The 27,309-nt window shown below is 32.7% G+C and overlaps 1 protein-coding gene and 1 long non-coding RNA gene across 2 annotated transcripts in view; one reads left to right on the top strand and one right to left on the bottom strand.

Moving 5' to 3' along the window:
• LOC127648804 (gastrula zinc finger protein XlCGF8.2DB-like) overlaps positions 1–27,309 on the top strand; it is a 399,553-nt gene that overhangs the window by 68,489 nt on the left and 303,755 nt on the right. The gene's annotated exons all lie outside the window — the stretch shown is intronic.
• Positions 3,056–4,222, bottom strand: LOC127648828 (uncharacterized). Its single transcript, XR_007971239.1, has 3 exons — positions 3,689–4,222; positions 3,299–3,372; positions 3,056–3,148 (listed from the first exon to the last, which is right to left on the bottom strand). It is a non-coding gene; the product is annotated as an uncharacterized LOC127648828 (long non-coding RNA).

Below are 27,309 nucleotides of genomic sequence, written 5' to 3'. Positions count from 1 at the left end.
TTAAACTTTTTGTATTTGCAAGATGCTAGCCTAGAGATGCTAAGTTCATTACTTGACAGATTTTTTGCATATCATAATAGTTTTCTAGAACGTTACATTATTTGGATCATTGGTAAAAAAAAATCTGTTAAATTTGATTGTTAAAGAACTGAATAAAGAGTAATATATTTAATATTGTTTTAATATATTTTGGTGTGTTACTTTCATTAAAAGTCTGATCATTTTTATTAGTTTGTAGTTTTTCAATTCATATTCATTGAATTCATGAAATACAGATAACAATGTTGTCATACAGGATAGTTATTTTCTGCTAGCCCATAATGTCATCCGTTATCCCAGATGACACATGTTTGACTGGTACTGTTTTCAGCTTTTATTTGCACAATTTCCATTCTTATTGTGCTATTAACACATTATTATGAACATTGTTTAGTTAAATACTAACAAATGATATATTAATAATAATATTTAATATTAATATAATATTCAATTATAATTCAATTAAATGATTGTCCAACCTGTCATATTGGGGAATCAGGCGCTTTAAGAAAACGAAATTCAACTGTCGGCATAAAATAGCTATTTAGCTAGTCCTAGTTTGTTGTAAACTAATATGTGACCGATCACGGAAAGTAGGGACACAAGTCGGTTTTGGGGCATTTTGAGTTATTCACAGATTCTGAAAGTGTAGTCTCCAAGCTTTCCAACGATTTGTAACACATGGAAATCTGACAATATTTGCAGAAGTTGTGGCCATTTGAAGGTAGGCACTCAAAAAAGCTAAAAGGGGAGAAAACGGCCTCAAAAGATTGTGCAGTTCTCACTCTCTCTGCTGCTGGGAGTGACAATAGGGCTCATTTACATCTCATTTAGATAAGCCATACCCCTGTAAAGCTCCCCCTGTAAAGCTGTAAAGCACAGGGGGAGCAAAAAGGTCAGGAAAATGTGCCATCAAAGAAAAAAAAAGTTTGCAAACAGGTAATAAATAAATGTCTCTTAGCATCTACCGATAAAACTGTATAGGCAACTCTTATGTACACTGAGTGCTTTTCATACAAGAATGTAAAACTAAATTCAGGTGGTTGGTTGATAAAGTGACATTGCAGGTGTTGTAAACAAGAAAAAAGGTCTTTGTGACACAGTCCAATGAAATTACATTCAGCATCCTCTTCTGTGGACTCTTCTGTGTTGTGACCCTTGGCGCTGGGCATGTGATGTCTCTTGCCTCGTCAGCACAGAATGGCCTGATTTTTTCATATAGATAGGTCTGCCTGTCAATTTTCAGTCCAGGTGGGGCCAGGACAGGAAGACCGTCGACAGGGGGCAGATCTGCTCCGTCGCGCAGTAGCTGATATTCGACAGGTTGTGCATCACGGTGACTTTTTGCAAGCACCACACCTGGTCTCTTGGCTTCAAAGCTGTGACAGAAAAAGCACATAAGACATTTTAAACATGGCAAAGTATTTTCTTATAAAAAACTGTCATGTGTATGTTGTTGCTATGTTATATTGTATGTACACAATGTGAAAGTTTCAATTACCTGAAGTGCTGATAACTCTTGATCTGTGGGAGTCTACGGAAGTGGCGAGTCAGATGCTGCTGCCAGTCGAAGGTCTGGACTAAAACTTTGCCCTCTGCCGTTCCAACAAGCTGTGGGATATTGAGGTGACTCACAGGAGAGCTGTTTTCCACAACCTGATGACAAAAAAGAGAAGAGAGGAAGAAAAAAAAAGATCTTCAGTTAAATGTTTCATTGAAGCAGAACAGAAAACAGCACTGAAGTCATTAAAGCAAAGTAAAGTTAAAGTACCTCAGCGATGTCTGCCAAAGTGTTGACTCTTGTCTTCATGTAGGCTTGCTTGATGAGTCCAAAGCCACAGTCAGGGGAAAACTTGGTGTGGCCAGCAATAAGGACGTGGATTTCAATTTTATCGTGAAGCTTGTGTCCAACCCGCCAGGCAAGGTACCAGAGCATGAAGTTGTTCTTGTTCTGCCCACTGCAGTTGTCACAATGAAGATCCACCTCTGTTTCTCCAACTCCAAAGTTGCCGAAGAAATGATGCATGTAGCTGATGACTTCATTGCTTCCCTTAGTAGATGACATGCCTTCATCAATCAGGTAATTCACCTGTTTCTGCAGCCCTTCACATGAAACACCAAACAGGCCACATTTCCGTGGGGTCAGGAAGTACATTGGTCCTGGCTGGAGAGGGTTTGAGGGAAAGTGTAACTGTAGGAGACAGAGGGAGAGAGGGAACTTGGATTAGATTAAATTAAATTTGCATCTATTCATAATTGTCTAATAAAGATAAAACTTACTATATTGATGCTATTCTGCATTTGCACTATTTATTCTCATGCACCAAATCGCCCTTTAAGGGACATTAATAAAGTAAAGTGAAGTAAATGTGTGTGAAATATTACCTGCTGAGCAAAATCAAAACTGTAATGCATCCTAATCTTCTTGCTTGCTGGTAGGGATGGTCCAAAAGACAGGTTGGAGCCAGAGCAAATCTTTCTGCAGGCAGCAGTCATGTCGTTGTACACAGCCCTCTCTTTCTGCACAAGGGAAAGATGATCTTGTTGCTTCTTTACTGCTTCAGACTTTCTATCATCTGGGAGGTTTGCACTTCGTATCAGCTGCTCGTTATTGCTTTGGCACTGCCAGCAGAGATCTGTGCGTGGCGGCAACTTTTGATGTGTGGGAGAAGTCGGTTCCACAGTGCTTTGAAGCTGGTTTTACAAACTGCACGCTCACCTGAAAAACAGATATTGCTTATGGTTAATTGTATTGTAATTGCTAATAGTGCTCCGCATTATTTCACTTTATAAGCACTCAATTTTAAATCAATGTTTACACATACCAAGCTCCTTAGCAGACTTCACGTAGAGACGCCACACTGAGGCCTTGGACACATGAGTTGGCAGCAACTTCACATGCCAATCCTTATGCCCAGGCTGTCGGCCAGGCAGCATGATGGCATTGTCTTCTGCATAGTGTTTTATGAAGTCCACAACTCTGTTGATATCCTCACGGCTGATGAACCTGGCTGGTGGACGTGGCAATGAGTGCTTCTTCCTCAAACGTGGTCTTGCCCCATTCTCCTCATAGTGTTTGACTATATCAGCCAGGGTGTCTCTGCCAATGCTGAAAAAAGGGGAAATAAGAAAAACGTTTAACATCATGGTCTTGCTAACAGGCATCTTGTCACCTATATCAAAATGTATTGTACAAATTATAGGTACTTTTACTTTACTGAAGTAAATTTTATGATGAATACTTTTTACTTTTACTTACTTTAGAGCTTGTATCTGTACTTCCTGGTTTAGTCTTGTTTTAGTCCTGGTTTAGACCTCAGTTAGTGGTTAGACCTGGTTCGAGTCAAAGGATTAAAAAATCCTAAATTAAGTCATTAACACCAGTCAATTCAAGCAATTGAAGCATTATTCAAATTAATAGCAGAAGCTCACATTACCATCTTAAAGCTCATTATAGTAATGGGGTTTTGGCAAGTGATATGATGCTAACGATTAGCAGCTAACGTTACAATTAAAACGACAGTCCTGAGCTAGCTAAAAACAATAGGTAGGTATTGGAAGGTCTAAACATGGACTAAACATGAGATAACGTGTACGTGTTCTTAGAATGAACAAAAAACGACAAACTTTGATGTTTATGGAAACTCACCCCATAAGAAACAGAAAAGTATTCTTGCAGATCTCGTTGCCTCCAATGAAATAAGTCGTTCGGGCACACTTTCTCTTTGTCGGGGTCTTCTTTGTGGATGTAACCATCTCCGAAGTTTGCACTGTGCGTCTGTTTGCCTCTAAATGTCCAATAATTCGCATGTCCTGCCACTCTTTTTCCGCAGCTAAAGAATCCAGCCGTATGTTGTACATAATGTCTGGAGAAAGCTTCTGGCTACAAGACTGTCTCCCATGCAGAGAGTTCTCTTTTCTCCTCGTGTAACATTTACAGTCAAAGTTACGGATTTTCCCCATTTCTCTATCTATATCCCCATCAAATGTTACTATCGATATAGCCTCTGATATCTTACGGTCCAACTCGTCTGACGCCAGTCCGATACATTCTTCCTCGTCTTCATCTTCGCTCAGTTGTAGATTAGGGATATTATTCAGTCTTATCATGCCACTTTCATCGTCGCTCAGATCGTCTTCAGAATCAGTGAACGCTTGTTCATAAGCATCCGGCTTGTCGAAGAAGTACTTCAAAACATTTTCGTTGTAACGCCACGGTTCAGCTCGTCTGCGACATTCTTTGCGGCGTCCATCTTCATTGAATTTTGATATCAGATAGAGCCGGCTAGAGCGCTGCATAATAAGTAGCCACGCTGTTGGGGGCGGGGCAAAAGCGCCGGCGGCTATTCAGTACAGAAATACACACAGACAATGACACGCCCCTACTGCATGCTAGAATCTCCGAAAAACAAGCCGATTTCAACCTCAAAATGTACGCTTTTAAATATACCAATACTGTTATCTCAAACATGGAGAGGCTTCTTCATGATCTCAACTAACAGATTCTGCAAAAAAGCGGAAATCACCAATTTTGGAAAAAAACACTTGTTTCTCATTTTGCTCACAAGTTGTGCTGCCGACTTGTGTCACTGGTTTCCGTGACGGGTCACATATGCTAATCATATTAGCTAATATCACCCCCACTCACACACTAGGTCAAATTAGTCTATTTTATTGCTGATTCATTGTTGGGTCACATTGAATATTAAGTGTAGCGTCATTACACATTAATAAAGCCTTAATAGACATGAAATATTTTTTCTTCTCTGTTAATAAAGCATGTTATTAAGCATTCTTCATCGTACACAGTCCGTTATTAGTTATATCATGTTACTACACAGTCAAACAAAGAGAGAGCAGCAAAATCCATATATCATTCGTTCATTCGTTTTTCAAAATAAAAACAAAAATCAAAAAAAAAAAACGACTTGTTTTCTCAATATTTGTTTCCAAAACCAAAATGAAATAATGGATAACGACCCGTTTTTTTCAATTTCCGAATTTGTGCTCAAATGAGAAATGGAAAAAACGGATAACGGACCCGAGCTCTAATCCAATTTTGATATTTTAATTTGACGCAAGTTTCGTGACCCAGATGTGACCTTTACAAGGACGGGTCTGTGTAGCAAGCGCAGTTTAGGTTGTGTTTACTTTCATCCCCATAGTAACAGCAAATAGTTGTGCCAGAGATGTCTGGTTGTGCTGTCAGGTGTAGCTAATAATAAACACAATCCCAATGTGAAGTTTTATGTCTTATATAAGGCCAGAGACTGTCAACAAGTTTTTTTGCCTCGAAAGTATAGCCATTATATACTTGAATTATCGTTTAAATTATTATTTTTTATTTTTGTTGTCTTGACAGACAGGTCCATCTTATGGACGAAAATTCATGACAGGATACCTGTCATCAGTGGGGGTTAGGGCAGGACCTCCATTGGGAAGGATTCTCAGAGAGGTGCACCAGCCATATAATGAGCTGCGTCGCCAGGTATAAGTCACCTACATTAATTATGATTTTTTTATTTTTTATTTGTGACCTCATGAAATGTTACATTTAGACTTAAAGTATGCATATTAGTAGTTCATGTATTACGTTTGTAAATTCGTTGAACATTTTAACTAACTTTATGTTATTGCACTACATTGATTGAATTATACTTGTTTTAGGGAGCACGTAATCTCAATCCAGTTCCTTACCATGCAGAGTATATGGGCCACAAACTCCACCTAGACCAAAATGAGAAGCTGGGAATGTTTGGAGTGACGCATGTCTTGGCTATTGATGGATTCAGCAGCAAAACTGTTGCTGAATCCACAATGCCAGTGAAGAACAACCTTATTATTTATGAAGAAGTTTACAGGCAAGTCCAGTCAATGTACAAAAAAAAAAGTAAATAAAATTTTAAAGTAAAATTTTACTTTAAAATTTGGGATTAGTGTACAATATCAGTGTTATTATATTACAATCAGTATGTGCTATGTTTACTATGTGCAATTCAATGAGAAATTAATCTGAATCTATCATATCCATAACCAACAACGGCACGTGGGACCAAATCAGAGTGGATCATGGCAGGGAGTTTTACTTGACCCTGTATATGCAAGAAAAGCTGTCTCAACACAGACATAACGTCAGCAGGCTAACTTATGTACAGACAACTTCTTCAAGGGTGCATTTTGTCCTACTGATTACATTCAAAGATTGAATGGCAAAAATGTATGGATATTTACACATCAATTGAAGCTGAAATATCTTGACTTTACACTGTCTGCAACGAAATTCAATATAAAAGGACATTTAAAAAAATCATTGCTGTCTGCTTATACCTGTATTTTACACACCAGACCAACTTTCCTGATTTGAGGTTGAAAAAAAGTGTTTTCAATCAGTTTAAAGTTTTTCTTGTGTTTAAACAGAACCTTCGTGTGGAAAGAATTTGGCCAGAGGTCAATAATCGGGTGAATTATCCCCTAAAACGGGCCCTGGTTCACCTGCTGGATCAAGAGTTACTCGACATGCAGGATAATGTAACCAAATTTTGTGTCTCCAACCTGGCATGTCAAGTGAGTCAGATTGGACTTGGCCAAGTTGTGCAGTCCTGGAATGCCCATAGAATACCTGGTAAGATATGACAGTATTTGTATGTATGGACCTTTAACAAAACTGACAACATTTTGTCCAAAACTAAAACCATTCTTTACCCATTTTAGGCAGAGGGATACCAAACCATCTTGCAGCTGGTAGTTGTCCAGCAAGAATCCCCACAGTGCTGTTCCCCAATGCCGCAGAGGCAGCACACGTGTATGAGCAGGAGTTGGGGTCCTCCCAGACTTGGGTATCTGTCTTTAGCTCTGACCCGTTTTCATCAGAGCAAGACCGATGTCGTGCTGAGCAGCTGTTCGGAGAGAGGTTTCCAGACATGTCTCTTCTTTTTGGAACAGTGGTTAACAATGACCATAGTGTGTTTCAGGAGGCACTGTTCTACCTGATCAATATTACAGAAAGATATGCAAGATAAATATAGGTGGGGGATATATCAAACTAAGCATATGTATATATTTGTACAGAGATTTGTGACAAATTGATTTTGTAAGCCCAATTGCAGATGAATAAACACATAGAAATAATAGAATTTGTTCAGAACGCTGCATGTTTCTTTTAATGTCAAAATACAAGTATAAACAGTATTAACATAACATTAGACATGTTTAGCTTTAACATTAGACATACATGACAAAACACAATACTCTGAAGAACTGGTAAGCTATGATAGTATTTGTATCATACAATACTAAAATTCAAGTATAACCAGTATAAAATCAGTATAGAAATATAAAAAGTGCTTTAAGCTTTAACATTACACAGTGCAATGTTATAAATGACAAAACAATACTCTATAGAACTGTATAAACCTATGTTGCCACCATAGCAGAAAGAATAGAACATTCTACAGGAATAACTTTTCCAGTGGTGCCAGCGCCTCAGAGAGTCCAGCCACTTTGTGGATGCTGTTCTCCAAAACCACAGCACGACACTTCGGGCGGTAACTGTGGCTGATGTTCCACTCAGCAATACATGCCTTATACCCAAATAGGCTTCTGCAGCAGGTTGAAAACATTGGCCCGTCTAAAGGACCTGTTTCATTGTGTTAAATAGATGGCTGATCTAGCCGTAAAGAAGCTATCTGTACATAGAACTCTCAACAACTGTATTAAGACGACCAAATATAAAGGCAATCCACACATCATTTGTGATATATCACAACATAAACATACAGAGAAGTGTAGTGTGTAGTGCATCGGATATCTCATTGCATTGGATCAGCGCGAAGATGGAATGAGATATCCGTAGTAAAACAGTACCAACCTTTGCAAACAAGAAAGGCGAAGACCACTCTTAAAGAAGCTACTTCAGCCTCTGAAAGAGACAGGGTGGTTTTCAGTGTGGAATGTGCAAATCCATTCAAATCCCTCATCATCTTTGACACTTCCTTTAGTCCCTGGGCAGTTTCAACAACCTCTTGCAGGCCAGTATCTTCTCTTCGACTGAAAAACATTTTAAATGTACAATTTAACATTTAATTAGAACAACCACTATAGTAAGAAGCATTGTAGCCTTGCTGACATATCGTCCAAAAGAAACCACATGAATTGTGGCCAAAACAAATAATTAAATAATGAAAAAAGTTATCAAATAATAATCTTAAATTCAGTTACCTCAACCTCCACCTTTTGTTTACTAGTAGCAGCTCCATCTGTTGTTCAGGCACTGCAAATGGAAGCGCTGCTTAGTTCTAGCGGGAAGACTAGCAGCTGTACATCATCACATCATTAGCTGGGTAATTCCTAGCCAATCGCATGTAAGCCGTTGCTTTATAAGTCTGCTCACAATCTATCAAATTGCTCTTTCAGTGTGCTAACACGGCAACCTCCACCACCCCACCACCACCAGTTGAGCCCTGTCCCGCACGGGGGCAGGCTCATAGCTATGAATTCAAAATGTACTTTAATGTGAGAATAATACTTAGTGTATGCACCTCATTCAGCTGTTTAGTATGTTCACTGTTTGTGCAGATAAGCTTCTAAAGTGACAGCAGAAAATAGCATTTACACAGCAATCATTTCAAACATACCCGTAGTTCCATTAGTCAGTTATTTTGTTGCCATTACAATCTGTTCAAATAATTGACTCCTGCGGTCCAGGGTCCTCTTTCACCTTACTGGTGATTGTTGCCACACAAGCCTCAAACTCGGAGAAGCGGACTGTAACCATCTTGCTGGTCTCCAGCTTTCCATTCAAGACTTAAGCATTGAAGACATTCCTAAATATTGATAGGAACATACACGTTTTTATACAAAGCCAAGTATATTAGAAATAACCAATATTGAATGATGGACAGAATGATGGTAATTGAAATTAATGGTCATTTTTCTGTTGGCCTCATGTTCCTTCATATCATTAGGCTACCAGCAGAGCTGGACACACCTCTGCAAAGTAATGTAGCACAAGAACATAGTAACAGTAGTGCCAAAGGATGTTTTAGCAAGAAGTAAAAGTTTTCTTTCATCACCTGCTGAATGTTTTGGATATGGTACTCCTTGGAACTGGACAGGAGGAGCTTGTGGCTGTGCTGGGTGGGTGGTGGAAGAAAAAGCGGACAGGCTGGCCTGAGTGAAGTGGCCCTGCTGAAGTGGCCACAGCGGTGCTATCACCATGCACTTCATAATGGCCTCTGTTTCTACAATGGTGTTTGTAGTAAAGGGATAGCAACCACAAGATTTACCATGGTTTTACTTTAGTAATTAAACTTGATCTATGGTGTTTATAGTAAAACGATAGCAACCACACAATTGAGTGGTTTTACTACAGTTTTTTAAACTTGATCTATAGTGTTTGTAGTTAAATGATAGGAACCACAAAATTGAGTATAATTTGACAACAGTAAATATTTGAACTATGGTGTTTGAAGTTAAACGATAGCAACCACAAGATTGACCATGGTTTCACTACAGTAAGTCAAGACAAGTGGTTTTTATTGTCGTTTCAACCATATACAGTTAGTACAGTACACAGTGAAACGAGACAACGTTCCTCCAGGACCATGGTGCTACATAAAACAACATAGGAAAAACCCAGAACCACATGGGACTACACAAACTAAATAAAATACCTATATAAAGTGCACATGCAAACGTGTGCAAAAAGTACGGGACAATACAAGAAATTACTAACAATGAACATGACAATTGACACAGTAAAGGACAGTGCAGCGCCGACCAGTACACAGTAGTGCAAAAAGATGACAGTTTCTAAAAATGCCAAATGTAAACATAACATACTATGAGATAGTGTTCTATGCACATAGCAGTTATTAAGGTAGCAGCCAGTTATAAAGTGACAAAATAAAAGTGCAACTCAGGACACGTGTATGTGTGTGTCAGTCCAGTCTCTGAGTATTGAGGAGTCTGATGGCTTATGGAAGAAGCTGTTACACAGTCTAGCCGTGAGGGCCCGAATGCTTCGATACCTCTTGCCAGACGGCAGGAGGGTGAAGAGTTTGTGTGAGGGGTGTGTGGGGTCGTCCACAATGCTGGTTGCTTTGCGGATGCAGTGTTTTTTGTAAATGTCTTTGATGGAGGGAAAAGAGACCCTGATGATCTTCTCAGCTGTCCTCACTATCCTCTGCAGGGCTTTGCGTAATTATAATTATATTTGAACTATGGTGTTTGTAGTAAAATGATAGCAACCACAAATTGACCATGCTTTTACTGCAGTAATTATATATGAACTACTGTGTTAGTAGTAAAATAATAGCGACCACAAATTGACCATGCTTTTACTACAGAAATTATATATGAACTATGGTGTTTGTAGTAAAATTACAGCAACCACAAATGGATCATGGTTTTTCTACAGTAATTATATTTGAACTATGGTGTTTGTAGTAAAATGACAGCAAACACAAATTGATCATCGTTTTACTACAGTAATTATATTTGAACTGTGGTGTTTGTAGTAAAATGATAGCAAACACAACAATTGGCAATGGTTTTACTACAGTAATTATATTTGAACTATGGTGTTTGTAGTAAAATAATAGCAACCACAAATTGATCATGGTTTTACTACAGTAATTATATTTGAACTATGGTGTTTGTAGTAAAATGATAGCAACCACAAATTGACCATGCTTTTACTACAGTAATAATATTTGATCTATGGTGTTTGTAGTAAAATGATAGCAACCACAAATTGACCATGGTTTTACTACAGTAATTATATTTGATCTATGGTGTTTGTAGTAAAACGAGAGTAACCACAAAATTGATCATGGTTTTACTACAGTAATTATATTTGATCTATGGTGTTTTTAGTAAAATGATACTAACCACAAAATTGATCATGGTTTTACTACAGTAATTCTATTTGAACTATGGTGGTTTGTAGTAAAATGATACTAACAACAAAATTGAGCTTGGTTTTACTACAGTAATTATATTTGAACTATGGTGTTTGTAGTAAAATAATAGCAACCATAAATTGACCATGCTTTTACTACAGTAATTATATTTGAACTATGGTGTTTGTAGTAAAACGAGAGTAACCACAAAATTGACCATGGTTTTACTACAGTAATTATATATGAACTATGGTGTTTGTAGTAAAAAACAATAGCAACCACAAATTGACTACAGTAATTATATTTGATCTATGGTGTTTGTAGTAAAAAGATACTACCCACAAAATTGACCATGCTTTTACTACAGTAAATATATTTGAACTATGGTGTTTGTAGTAAAAGATACTACCCACAAAATTGACCATGCTTTTACTACAGTAGTTATATAAGAACTATGGTGTTTGTACTAAAATGACAGCAACCACAAATTGACCATGCTTTTACTACAGTAATTATATATGAACTATGGTGTTTGTAGTAAAATGATAGCAAACACAACAATTGACCATGCTTTTACTACAGTAATTATATAGGAACTATGGTGTTTGTAGTAAAATGACAGCAACCACAAATTGATCATGGTTTTTCTACAGTAATTATATTTGAACTATGGTGTTTGTAGTATAAAGATAGCAACCACAAATTGACCATGCTTTTACTACAGTAATTATATTTGAACTATGGTGTTTGTAGTAAAATGACAGCAACCACAAATTGACCATGATTTTACTGCAGTAATTATATTTGAACTATGGTGTTTGTAGTAAAATGACAGCAACCACAAATGGATCATGGTTTTTCTACAGTAATTATATTTGAACTATGGTGTTTGTTGTAAAATGACAGCAAACACAAATTGATCATGGTTTTTCTACAGTAATTATATTTGAACTGTGGTGTTTGTAGTAAAATGATAGCAAACACAACAATTGACAATGGTTTTACTACAGTAATTATATTTGAACTATGGTGTTTGTAGTAAAATAATAGCAACCACAAATTGATCATGGTTTTACTACAGTAATTATATTTGATCTATGGTGTTTGTAGTAAAATGATAGCAACCATAAATTGACCATGGTTTTACTACAGTAATTATATTTGAACTATGGTGTTTGTAGTAAAATGATAGCAACCACAAATTGACCATGCTTTTACTACAGTAATAATATCTGATCTATGGTGTTTGTAGTAAAATGATAGCAACCACAAATTGACCATGGTTTTACTACAGTAATTATATTTGATCTATGGTGTTTGTAGTAAAATGATAGCAAACACAACAATTGACCATGCTTTTACTACAGTAATTATATAGGAAATTGATCATGGTTTTTCTACAGTAATTATATTTGAACTATGGTGTTTGTAGTAAAATGACAGCAACCACAAATTGACCATGCTTTTACTACAGTAATTATATATGAACTATGGTGTTTGTAGTAAAATGATAGCAACCACAAAATGTCCAATGCTTTTACTACAGTAATTATATTTGAACTATGGTGTTTGTAGTAAAATGATAGCAAACACAACAATTGACAATGGTTTTACTACAGTATTTATATTTGAACTATGGTGTTTGTAGTAAAATGACAGCAACCACAAATTGACCATGCTTTTATTACAGTAATTATATTTGAACTATGGTTTTTGTAGTAAAATGATAGCAAACACAACAATTGACAATGGTTTTACTACAGTATTTATATTTGAAGTATGGTGTTTGTAGTAAAATGACAGCAACCACAAATTGACCATGCTTTTACTACAGTAATTATATATGAACTATGGTGTTTGTAGTAAAATGACAGCAACCACAAATTGACCATGCTTTTACTAAAGTAATTATATTTGAACTATGGTGTTTGTAGTAAAATGATAGCAACCACAAAATTGACCATGCTTTTACTACAGTAATTATATTTGAACTATGGTGTTTGTAGTAAAATAATAGCAACCACAAATTGATCATGGTTTTACTACAGTAATTATATTTGATCTATGGTGTTTTTAGTAAAATGATACTAACCACAAAATTGATCATGGTTTTACTACAGTAATTCTATTTGAACTATGGTGGTTTGTAGTAAAATGATACTAACAACAAAATTGAGCTTGGTTTTACTACAGTAATTATATTTGAACTATGGTGTTTGTAGTAAAATAATAGCAACCATAAATTGACCATGCTTTTACTACAGTAATTATATTTGAACTATGGTGTTTGTAGTAAAATAATAGCAACCATAAATTGACCATGCTTTTACTACAGTAATTATATTTGAACTATGGTGTTTGTAGTAAAACGAGAGTAACCACAAAATTGACCATGGTTTTACTACAGTAATTATATATGAACTATGGTGTTTGTAGTAAAAAAAATAGCAACCACAAATTGTCTACAGTAATTATATTTGATCTATGGTGTTTGTAGTAAAAAGATACTACCCACAAAATTGACCATGCTTTTACTACAGTAATTATATAGGAACTATGGTGTTTGTAGTAAAATGACAGCAACCACAAATTGATCATGGTTTTTCTACAGTAATTATATTTGAACTATGGTGTTTGTAGTATAAAGATAGCAACCACAAATTGACCATGCTTTTACTACAGTAATTATATTTGAACTATGGTGTTTGTAGTAAAATGACAGCAACCACAAATTGACCATGATTTTACTGCAGTAATTATATTTGAACTATGGTGTTTGTAGTAAAATGACAGCAACCACAAATGGATCATGGTTTTTCTACAGTAATTATATTTGAACTATGGTGTTTGTTGTAAAATGACAGCAAACACAAATTGATCATGGTTTTTCTACAGTAATTATATTTGAACTGTGGTGTTTGTAGTAAAATGATAGCAAACACAACAATTGACAATGGTTTTACTACAGTAATTATATTTGAACTATGGTGTTTGTAGTAAAATAATAGCAACCACAAATTGATCATGGTTTTACTACAGTAATTATATTTGATCTATGGTGTTTGTAGTAAAATGATAGCAACCATAAATTGACCATGGTTTTACTACAGTAATTATATTTGAACTATGGTGTTTGTAGTAAAATGATAGCAACCACAAATTGACCATGCTTTTACTACAGTAATAATATCTGATCTATGGTGTTTGTAGTAAAATGATAGCAACCACAAATTGACCATGGTTTTACTACAGTAATTATATTTGATCTATGGTGTTTGTAGTAAAATGATAGCAAACACAACAATTGACCATGCTTTTACTACAGTAATTATATAGGAAATTGATCATGGTTTTTCTACAGTAATTATATTTGAACTATGGTGTTTGTAGTAAAATGACAGCAACCACAAATTGACCATGCTTTTACTACAGTAATTATATATGAACTATGGTGTTTGTAGTAAAATGATAGCAACCACAAAATGTCCAATGCTTTTACTACAGTAATTATATTTGAACTATGGTGTTTGTAGTAAAATGATAGCAAACACAACAATTGACAATGGTTTTACTACAGTATTTATATTTGAACTATGGTGTTTGTAGTAAAATGACAGCAACCACAAATTGACCATGCTTTTATTACAGTAATTATATTTGAACTATGGTGTTTGTAGTAAAATGATAGCAAACACAACAATTGACAATGGTTTTACTACAGTATTTATATTTGAACTATGGTGTTTGTAGTAAAATGACAGCAACCACAAATTGACCATGCTTTTACTACAGTAATTATATATGAACTATGGTGTTTGTAGTAAAATGACAGCAACCACAAATTGACCATGCTTTTACTAAAGTAATTATATTTGAACTATGGTGTTTGTAGTAAAATGATAGCAACCACAAAATTGACCATGCTTTTACTACAGTAATTATATTTGAACTATGGTGTTTGTAGTAAAATAATAGCAACCACAAATTGATCATGGTTTTACTACAGTAATTATATTTGATCTATGGTGTTTTTAGTAAAATGATACTAACCACAAAATTGATCATGGTTTTACTACAGTAATTCTATTTGAACTATGGTGGTTTGTAGTAAAATGATACTAACAACAAAATTGAGCTTGGTTTTACTACAGTAATTATATTTGAACTATGGTGTTTGTAGTAAAATGATAGCAAACACAACAATTGACCATGCTTTTACTACAGTAATTATATAGGAACTATGGTGTTTGTAGTAAAATGACAGCAACCACAAATTGATCATGGTTTTTCTACAGTAATTATATTTGAACTATGGTGTTTGTAGTATAATGATAGCAACCACAAATTGACCATGCTTTTACTACAGTAATTATATTTGAACTATGGTGTTTGTAGTAAAATGACAGCAACCACAAATTGACCATGATTTTACTGCAGTAATTATATTTGAACTATGGTGTTTGTAGTAAAATGACAGCAACCACAAATGGATCATGGTTTTTCTATAGTAATTATATTTGAACTATGGTGTTTGTTGTAAAATGACAGCAAACACAAATTGATCATGGTTTTTCTACAGTAATTATATTGGAACTGTGGTGTTTGTAGTAAAATGATAGCAAACACAACAATTGACAATGGTTTTACTACAGTAATTATATTTGAACTATGGTGTTTGTAGTAAAATAATAGCAACCACAAATTGATCATGGTTTTACTACAGTAATTATATTTGATCTATGGTGTTTGTAGTAAAATGATAGCAACCATAAATTGACCATGGTTTTACTACAGTAATTATATTTGAACTATGGTGTTTGTAGTAAAATGATAGCAACCACAAATTGACCATGCTTTTACTACAGTAATAATATCTGATCTATGGTGTTTGTAGTAAAATGATAGCAACCACAAATTGACCATGGTTTTACTACAGTAATTATATTTGATCTATGGTGTTTGTAGTAAAACGAGAGTAACCACAAAATTGATCATGGTTTTACTACAGTAATTATATTTGATCTATGGTGTTTTTAGTAAAATGATACTAACCACAAAATTGATCATGGTTTTACTACAGTAATTCTATTTGAACTATGGTGGTTTGTAGTAAAATGATACTAACAACAAAATTGAGCTTGGTTTTACTACAGTAATTATATATGAACTATGGTGTTTGTAGTAAAACGAGAGTAACCACAAAATTGACCATGGTTTTACTACAGTAATTATATATGAACTATGGTGTTTGTAGTAAAAAAAAAATAGCAACCACAAATTGACTACAGTAATTATATTTGATCTATGGTGTTTGTAGTAAAAAGATACTACCCACAAAATTGACCATGCTTTTACTACAGTAAATATATTTGAACTATGGTGTTTGTAGTAAAAGATACTACCCACAAAATTGACCATGCTTTTACTACAGTAGTTATATAAGAACTATGGTGTTTGTACTAAAATGACAGCAACCACAAATTGACCATGCTTTTACTACAGTAATTATATATGAACTATGGTGTTTGTAGTAAAATTATAGCAAACACAACAATTGACCATGCTTTTACTACAGTAATTATATTTGAACTATGGTGTTTGTAGTAAAATGACAGCAACCACAAATTGACCATGATTTTACTGCAGTAATTATATTTGAACTATGGTGTTTGTAGTAAAATGACAGCAACCACAAATGGATCATGGTTTTTCTACAGTAATTATATTTGAACTATGGTGTTTGTTGTAAAATGACAGCAAACACAAATTGATCATGGTTTTTCTACAGTAATTATATTTGAACTGTGGTGTTTGTAGTAAAATGATAGCAAACACAACAATTGACAATGGTTTTACTACAGTAATTATATTTGAACTATGGTGTTTGTAGTAAAATAATAGCAACCAGAAATTGATCATGGTTTTACTACAGTAATTATATTTGATCTATGGTGTTTGTAGTAAAATGATAGCAACCATAAATTGACCATGGTTTTACTACAGTAATTATATTTGAACTATGGTGTTTGTAGTAAAATGATAGCAACCACAAACTGACCATGCTTTTACTACAGTAATAATATCTGATCTATGGTGTTTGTAGTAAAATGATAGCAACCACAAATTGACCATGGTTTTACTACAGTAATTATATTTGAACTATGGTGTTTGTAGTAAAACGAGAGTAACCACAAAATTGATCATGGTTTTACTACAGTAATTATATGTGATCTATGGTGTTTGTAGTAGAATGATACTAACAACAAAATTGAGCTTGGTTTTACTACAGTAATTATAGTTGAACTATGGTGTTTGTAGTAAAATAATAGCAACCATAAATTGACCATGCTTTTACTACAGCAATTATATTTGAACTATGGTGTTTGTAGTAAAACGAAAGTAACCACAAAATTGACCATGGTTTTACTACAGTAATTATATTTGAACTATGGTGTTTGTAGTAAAAAAAAATAGCAACCACAAATTGACCATGATTTTACTGCAGTAATTATATATGAACTATGGTGTTTGTAGTAAAATGACAGCAACCACAAATGGATCATGGTTTTTCTACAGTAATTATATTTGAACTGTGGTGTTTGTAGTAAAATGATAGCAAACACAACAATTGACAATGGTTTTCCTACAGTAATTATATATGAACTATGGTGTTTGTAGTAAAATAATAGCAACCACAAATTGATCATGGTTTTACTACAGTAATTATATTTGATCTATGGTGTCTGTAGTAAAATGATAGCAACCACAAATTGACCATGGTTTTACTACAGTAATTGTATTTGAACTATGGTGTTTGTAGTAAAATGATAGCAACCACAAATTGACCATGCTTTTACTACAGTAATTATATTTGATCTATGGTGTTTGTAGTAAAATGATACTAACAACAAAATTGAGCTTGGTTTTACTACAGTAATTATATTTGAACTATGGTGTTTGTAGTAAAATAATAGCAACCATAAATTGACCATGCTTTTACTACAGTAATTCTATTTGAACTATGGTGGTTTGTAGTAAAATGATACTAACAACAAAATTGAGCTTGGTTTTACTACAGTAATTATATATGAACTATGGTGTTTGTAGTAAAACGAGAGTAACCACAAAATTGACCATGGTTTTACTACAGTAATTATATATGAACTATGGTGTTTGTAGTAAAAAAAAAATAGCAACCACAAATTGACTACAGTAATTATATTTGATCTATGGTGTTTGTAGTAAAAAGATACTACCCACAAAATTGACCATGCTTTTACTACAGTAAATATATTTGAACTATGGTGTTTGTAGTAAAAGATACTACCCACAAAATTGACCATGCTTTTACTACAGTAGTTATATAAGAACTATGGTGTTTGTACTAAAATGACAGCAACCACAAATTGACCATGCTTTTACTACAGTAATTATATATGAACTATGGTGTTTGTAGTAAAATTATAGCAAACACAACAATTGACCATGCTTTTACTACAGTAATTATATTTGAACTATGGTGTTTGTAGTAAAATGACAGCAACCACAAATTGACCATGATTTTACTGCAGTAATTATATTTGAACTATGGTGTTTGTAGTAAAATGACAGCAACCACAAATGGATCATGGTTTTTCTACAGTAATTATATTTGAACTATGGTGTTTGTTGTAAAATGACAGCAAACACAAATTGATCATGGTTTTTCTACAGTAATTATATTTGAACTGTGGTGTTTGTAGTAAAATGATAGCAAACACAACAATTGACAATGGTTTTACTACAGTAATTATATTTGAACTATGGTGTTTGTAGTAAAATAATAGCAACCAGAAATTGATCATGGTTTTACTACAGTAATTATATTTGATCTATGGTGTTTGTAGTAAAATGATAGCAACCATAAATTGACCATGGTTTTACTACAGTAATTATATTTGAACTATGGTGTTTGTAGTAAAATGATAGCAACCACAAACTGACCATGCTTTTACTACAGTAATAATATCTGATCTATGGTGTTTGTAGTAAAATGATAGCAACCACAAATTGACCATGGTTTTACTACAGTAATTATATTTGATCTATGGTGTTTGTAGTAAAATGATAGCAAACACAACAATTGACCATGCTTTTACTACAGTAATTATATAGGAAATTGATCATGGTTTTCTACAGTAATTATATTTGAACTATGGTGTTTGTAGTAAAATGACAGCAACCACAAATTGACCATGCTTTTACTACAGTAATTATATATGAACTATGGTGTTTGTAGTAAAATGATAGCAACCACAAAATGTCCAATGCTTTTACTACAGTAATTATATTTGAACTATGGTGTTTGTAGTAAAATGATAGCAAACACAACAATTGACAATGGTTTTACTACAGTATTTATATTTGAACTATGGTGTTTGTAGTAAAATGACAGCAACCACAAATTGACCATGCTTTTATTACAGTAATTATATTTGAACTATGGTTTTTGTAGTAAAATGATAGCAAACACAACAATTGACAATGGTTTTACTACAGTATTTATATTTGAACTATGGTGTTTGTAGTAAAATGACAGCAACCACAAATTGACCATGCTTTTACTACAGTAATTATATATGAACTATGGTGTTTGTAGTAAAAAAAATAGCAACCACAAATTGTCTACAGTAATTATATTTGATCTATGGTGTTTTTAGTAAAATGATACTAACCACAAAATTGATCATGGTTTTACTACAGTAATTCTATTTGAACTATGGTGGTTTGTAGTAAAATGATACTAACAACAAAATTGAGCTTGGTTTTCCTACAGTAATTATATTTGAACTATGGTGTTTGTAGTAAAATAATAGCAACCATAAATTGACCATGCTTTTACTACAGTAATTATATTTGAACTATGGTGTTTGTAGTAAAATAATAGCAACCATAAATTGACCATGCTTTTACTACAGTAATTATATTTGAACTATGGTGTTTGTAGTAAAACGAGAGTAACCACAAAATTGACCATGGTTTTACTACAGTAATTATATATGAACTATGGTGTTTGTAGTAAAAAAAATAGCAACCACAAATTGTCTACAGTAATTATATTTGATCTATGGTGTTTGTAGTAAAAAGATACTACCCACAAAATTGACCATGCTTTTACTACAGTAATTATATTTGAACTATGGTGTTTGTAGTAAAATGATAGCAAACACAACAATTGACCATGCTTTTACTACAGTAATTATATAGGAACTATGGTGTTTGTAGTAAAATGACAGCAACCACAAATTGATCATGGTTTTTCTACAGTAATTATATTTGAACTATGGTGTTTGTAGTATAATGATAGCAACCACAAATTGACCATGCTTTTACTACAGTAATTATATTTGAACTATGGTGTTTGTAGTAAAATGACAGCAACCACAAATTGACCATGATTTTACTGCAGTAATTATATTTGAACTATGGTGTTTGTAGTAAAATGACAGCAACCACAAATGGATCATGGTTTTTCTACAGTAATTATATTTGAACTATGGTGTTTGTTGTAAAATGACAGCAAACACAAATTGATCATGGTTTTTCTACAGTAATTATATTTGAACTGTGGTGTTTGTAGTAAAATGATAGCAAACACAACAATTGACAATGGTTTTACTACAGTAATTATATTTGAACTATGGTGTTTGTAGTAAAATAATAGCAACCACAAATTGATCATGGTTTTACTACAGTAATTATATTTGATCTATGGTGTTTGTAGTAAAATGATAGCAACCATAAATTGACCATGGTTTTACTACAGTAATTATATTTGAACTATGGTGTTTGTAGTAAAATGATAGCAACCACAAATTGACCATGCTTTTACTACAGTAATAATATCTGATCTATGGTGTTTGTAGTAAAATGATAGCAACCACAAATTGACCATGGTTTTACTACAGTAATTATATTTGATCTATGGTGTTTGTAGTAAAACGAGAGTAACCACAAAATTGATCATGGTTTTACTACAGTAATTATATTTGATCTATGGTGTTTTTAGTAAAATGATACTAACCACAAAATTGATCATGGTTTTACTACAGTAATTCTATTTGAACTATGGTGGTTTGTAGTAAAATGATACTAACAACAAAATTGAGCTTGGTTTTACTACAGTAATTATATTTGAACTATGGTGTTTGTAGTAAAATAATAGCAACCATAAATTGACCATGCTTTTACTACAGTAATTATATTTGAACTATGGTGTTTGTAGTAAAACGAGAGTAACCACAAAATTGACCATGGTTTTACTACAGTAATTATATATGAACTATGGTGTTTGTAGTAAAAAAAAAATAGCAACCACAAATTGACTACAGTAATTATATTTGATCTATGGTGTTTGTAGTAAAAAGATACTACCCACAAAATTGACAATGCTTTTACTACAGTAAATATATTTGAACTATGGTGTTTGTAGTAAAAAGATACTACCCACAAAATTGACCATGCTTTTACTACAGTAGTTATATAAGAACTATGGTGTTTGTACTAAAATGACAGCAACCACAAATTGACCATGCTTTTACTACAGTAATTATATATGAACTATGGTGTTTGTAGTAAAATGATAGCAAACACAACAATTGACCATGCTTTTACTACAGTAATTATATAGGAACTATGGTGTTTGTAGTAAAATGACAGCAACCACAAATTGATCATGGTTTTTCTACAGTAATTATATTTGAACTATGGTGTTTGTAGTATAAAGATAGCAACCACAAATTGACCATGCTTTTACTACAGTAATTATATTTGAACTATGGTGTTTGTAGTAAAATGACAGCAACCACAAATTGACCATGATTTTACTGCAGTAATTATATTTGAACTATGGTGTTTGTAGTAAAATGACAGCAACCACAAATGGATCATGGTTTTTCTACAGTAATTATATTTGAACTATGGTGTTTGTTGTAAAATGACAGCAAACACAAATTGATCATGGTTTTTCTACAGTAATTATATTTGAACTGTGGTGTTTGTAGTAAAATGATAGCAAACACAACAATTGACAATGGTTTTACTACAGTAATTATATTTGAACTATGGTGTTTGTAGTAAAATAATAGCAACCACAAATTGATCATGGTTTTACTACAGTAATTATATTTGATCTATGGTGTTTGTAGTAAAATGATAGCAACCATAAATTGACCATGGTTTTACTACAGTAATTATATTTGAACTATGGTGTTTGTAGTAAAATGATAGCAACCACAAATTGACCATGCTTTTACTACAGTAATAATATCTGATCTATGGTGTTTGTAGTAAAATGATAGCAACCACAAATTGACCATGGTTTTACTACAGTAATTATATTTGATCTATGGTGTTTGTAGTAAAATGATAGCAAACACAACAATTGACCATGCTTTTACTACAGTAATTATATAGGAAATTGATCATGGTTTTTCTACAGTAATTATATTTGAACTATGGTGTTTGTAGTAAAATGACAGCAACCACAAATTGACCATGCTTTTACTACAGTAATTATATATGAACTATGGTGTTTGTAGTAAAATGATAGCAACCACAAAATGTCCAATGCTTTTACTACAGTAATTATATTTGAACTATGGTGTTTGTAGTAAAATGATAGCAAACACAACAATTGACAATGGTTTTACTACAGTATTTATATTTGAACTATGGTGTTTGTAGTAAAATGACAGCAACCACAAAATGATCATGGTTTTTCTACAGTAATTATATTTGAACTATGGTGTTTGTAGTAAAATAATAGCAACCATAAATTGACCATGCTTTTACTACAGTAATTATATTTGAACTATGGTGTTTGTAGTAAAACGAGAGTAACCACAAAATTGACCATGGTTTTACTACAGTAATTATATTTGAACTATGGTGTTTGTTGTAAAATGACAGCAAACACAAATTGATCATGGTTTTTCTACAGTAATTCTATTTGAACTGTGGTGTTTGTAGTAAAATGATAGCAAACACAACAATTGACAATGGTTTTACTACAGTAATTATATTTGAACTATGGTGTTTGTAGTAAAATAATAGCAACCACAAATTGATCATGGTTTTACTACAGTAATTATATTTGATCTATGGTGTTTGTAGTAAAATGCTAGCAACCACAAATTGACCATGGTTTTACTACAGTAATTATATTTGAACTATGGTGTTTGTAGTAAAATGATAGCAACCACAAATTGACCATGCTTTTACTACAGTAATTATATTTGATCTATGGTGTTTGTAGTAAAATGATACTAACAACAAAATTGAGCTTGGTTTTACTACAGTAATTATATTTGATCTATGGTGTTTGTAGTAAAATGATAGCAACCATAAATTGACCATGGTTTTACTACAGTAATTATATTTGAACTATGGTGTTTGTAGTAAAATGATAGCAACCACAAATTGACCATGCTTTTACTACAGTAATAATATCTGATCTATGGTGTTTGTAGTAAAATGATAGCAACCACAAATTGACCATGGTTTTACTACAGTAATTATATTTGATCTATGGTGTTTGTAGTAAAATGATAGCAAACACAACAATTGACCATGCTTTTACTACAGTAATTATATAGGAAATTGATCATGGTTTTTCTACAGTAATTATATTTGAACTATGGTGTTTGTAGTAAAATGACAGCAACCACAAATTGACCATGCTTTTACTACAGTAATTATATATGAACTATGGTGTTTGTAGTAAAATGATAGCAACCACAAAATGTCCAATGCTTTTACTACAGTAATTATATTTGAACTATGGTGTTTGTAGTAAAATGATAGCAAACACAACAATTGACAATGGTTTTACTACAGTATTTATATTTGAACTATGGTGTTTGTAGTAAAATGACAGCAACCACAAAATGATCATGGTTTTTCTACAGTAATTATATTTGAACTATGGTGTTTGTAGTAAAATAATAGCAACCATAAATTGACCATGCTTTTACTACAGTAATTATATTTGAACTATGGTGTTTGTAGTAAAACGAGAGTAACCACAAAATTGACCATGGTTTTACTACAGTAATTATATTTGAACTATGGTGTTTGTTGTAAAATGACAGCAAACACAAATTGATCATGGTTTTTCTACAGTAATTCTATTTGAACTGTGGTGTTTGTAGTAAAATGATAGCAAACACAACAATTGACAATGGTTTTACTACAGTAATTATATTTGAACTATGGTGTTTGTAGTAAAATAATAGCAACCACAAATTGATCATGGTTTTACTACAGTAATTATATTTGATCTATGGTGTTTGTAGTAAAATGCTAGCAACCACAAATTGACCATGGTTTTACTACAGTAATTATATTTGAACTATGGTGTTTGTAGTAAAATGATAGCAACCACAAATTGACCATGCTTTTACTACAGTAATTATATTTGATCTATGGTGTTTGTAGTAAAATGATACTAACAACAAAATTGAGCTTGGTTTTACTACAGTAATTATATTTGAACTATGGTGTTTGTAGTAAAATAATAGCAACCATATATTGACCATGCTTTTACTACAGTAATTATATTTGAACTATGGTGTTTGTAGTAAAACGAGAGTAACCACAAAATTGACCATGGTTTTACTACAGTAATTATATATGAACTATGGTGTTTGTAGTAAAAAAAATAGCAACCACAAATTGACTACAGTAATTATATTTGATCTATGGTGTTTGTAGTAAAATGATAGCAAACACAACAATTGACAATGGTTTTACTACAGTAATTATATTTGAACTATGGTGTTTGTAGTAAAATAATAGCAACCACAAATTGATCATGGTTTTACTACAGTAATTATATTTGATCTATGGTGTTTGTAGTAAAATGATAGCAACCACAAATTGACCATGCTTTTACTACAGTAATTATATTTGAACTATGGTGTTTGTAGTAAAATGATAACAACCACAAATTGACCATGCTTTTACTACAGTAATAATATTTGATCTATGGTGTTTGTAGTAAAATGAGAGCAACCACAAATTGACCATGGTTTCACTACAGTAATTATATATGATCTATGGTGTTTGTAGTAAAACGAGAGTAACCACAAAATTTATCATGGTTTTACTACAGTAATTATATTTGATCTATGGTGTTTGTAGTAAAATAATAGCAACCACAAATTGACCATGGTTTTACTACAGTAATTATATTTGAACTATGGTGTTTGTAGTAAAACGAGAGTAACCACAAAATTGATCATGGTTTTACTACAGTAATTATATTTGATCTATGGTGTTTGTAGTAGAATGATACTAACAACAAAATTGAGCTTGGTTTTACTACAGTAATTATAGTTGAACTATGGTGTTTGTAGTAAAATAATAGCAACCATAAATTGACCATGCTTTTACTACAGTAATTATATTTGAACTATGGTGTTTGTAGTAAAACGAGAGTAACCACAAAATTGACCATGGTTTTACTACAGTAATTATATTTGAACTATGGTGTTTGTAGTAAAAAAAATAGCAACCACAAATTGACTACAGTAATTATATTTGATTTATGGTGTTTGTAGTACAACGATAGCAACCACAAAATTGACCATGCTTTTACTACAGTAATTATATATGAACTATGGTGTTTGTAGTAAAAAGATACTACCAACAAAATTGACCATGCTTTTACTACAGTAGTTATATAAGAACTATGGTGTTTGTAGTAAAATGACAGCAACCACAAATTGACCATGCTTTTACTACAGTAATTATATATGAACTATGGTGTTTGTAGTAAAATGACAGCAAACACAACAATTGACCATGCTTTTACTACAGTAATTATATTTGAACTATGTTGTTTGTAGTAAAATGACAGCAACCACAAATTGATCATGGTTTTTCTACAGTAATTATATTTGAACTATGGTGTTTGTAGTATAATGATAGCAACCACAAATTGACCATGCTTTTACTACAGTAATTATATTTGAACTATGGTGTTTGTAGTAAAACGAGAGTAACCACAAAATTGACCATGGTTTTACTACAGTAATTATATACGAACTATGGTGTTTATAGTAAAAAAAAATAGCAACCACAAATTGACTACAGTAATTATATTTGATCTATGGTGTTTGTAGTAAAACGATAGCAACCACAAAATTGACCATGCTTTTACTACAGTAATTATATATGAACTATGGTGTTTGTAGTAAAAAGATACTAACCATAAAATTGACCATGCTTTTACTACAGTAGTTATATAAGAACTATGGTGTTTGTAGTAAAATGACAGCAACCACAAATTGACCATGCTTTTACTACAGTAATTATATATGAACTATGGTGTTTCTAGTAAAATGATAGCAAACACAACAATTGACCATGCTTTTACTACAGTAATTATATAGGAAATTGATCATGGTTTTTCTACAGTAATTCTATTTGAACTATGGTGTTTGTAGTAAAACGATAGCAACCACAAAATTGACCATGCTTTTACTACAGTAAATATATATGAACTATGGTGTTTGTAGTAAAAAGATACTAACCATAAAATTGACCATGCTTTTACTACAGTAGTTATATAAGAACTATGGTGTTTGTAGTAAAATGATAGCAAACACAACAATTGACCATGCTTTTACTACAGTAATTATATATGAACTATGGTGTTTCTAGTAAAATGATAGCAAACACAACAATTGACCATGCTTTTACTACAGTAATTATATAGGAAATTGATCATGGTTTTTCTACAGTAATTATATTTGAACTACGGTGTTTGTAGTAAAATGACAGCAACCACAAATTGACCATGCTTTTACTACAGTAATTATATATGAACTATGGTGTTTGTAGTAAAATGACAGCAACCACAAATTGATCATGGTTTTTCTACAGTAATTATATTTGAATTATGGTGTTTGTAGTAAAATGACAGCAACCACAAATTGACCACGCTTTTACTAAAGTAATTATATTTGAACTATGGTGTTTGTAGTAAAAAGATACTAACCACAAAATTGACCATGGTTTTTCTACAGTAATTATATTTGAATTATGGTGTTTGTTGTAAAATGATAGCAACCACAAACTGACCATGCTTTTACTACAGTAATTATATATGAACTATGGTTTTTGTAGTAAAATGATAGCAACCACAAAATTGACAATGCTTTTACTACAGTAATTATATTTGAACTATGGTGTTTGTAGTAAAATGATAGCAAACACAACAATTGACAATGGTTTTACTACATTAATTATATATGAACTTTGGTGTTTGTAGTAAAATGATAGCAACCACAATATTTACCATGCTTTTACTAAAGTAGTTATATTT

Source organism: Xyrauchen texanus, chromosome 9, assembly GCF_025860055.1.
Source record: "Xyrauchen texanus isolate HMW12.3.18 chromosome 9, RBS_HiC_50CHRs, whole genome shotgun sequence".
Classification (NCBI taxonomy): domain Eukaryota; kingdom Metazoa; phylum Chordata; class Actinopteri; order Cypriniformes; family Catostomidae; genus Xyrauchen; species Xyrauchen texanus.
Note: the sequence above shows the minus strand (reverse complement) of the source record. Positions and strands in the feature narration are given on the sequence as shown.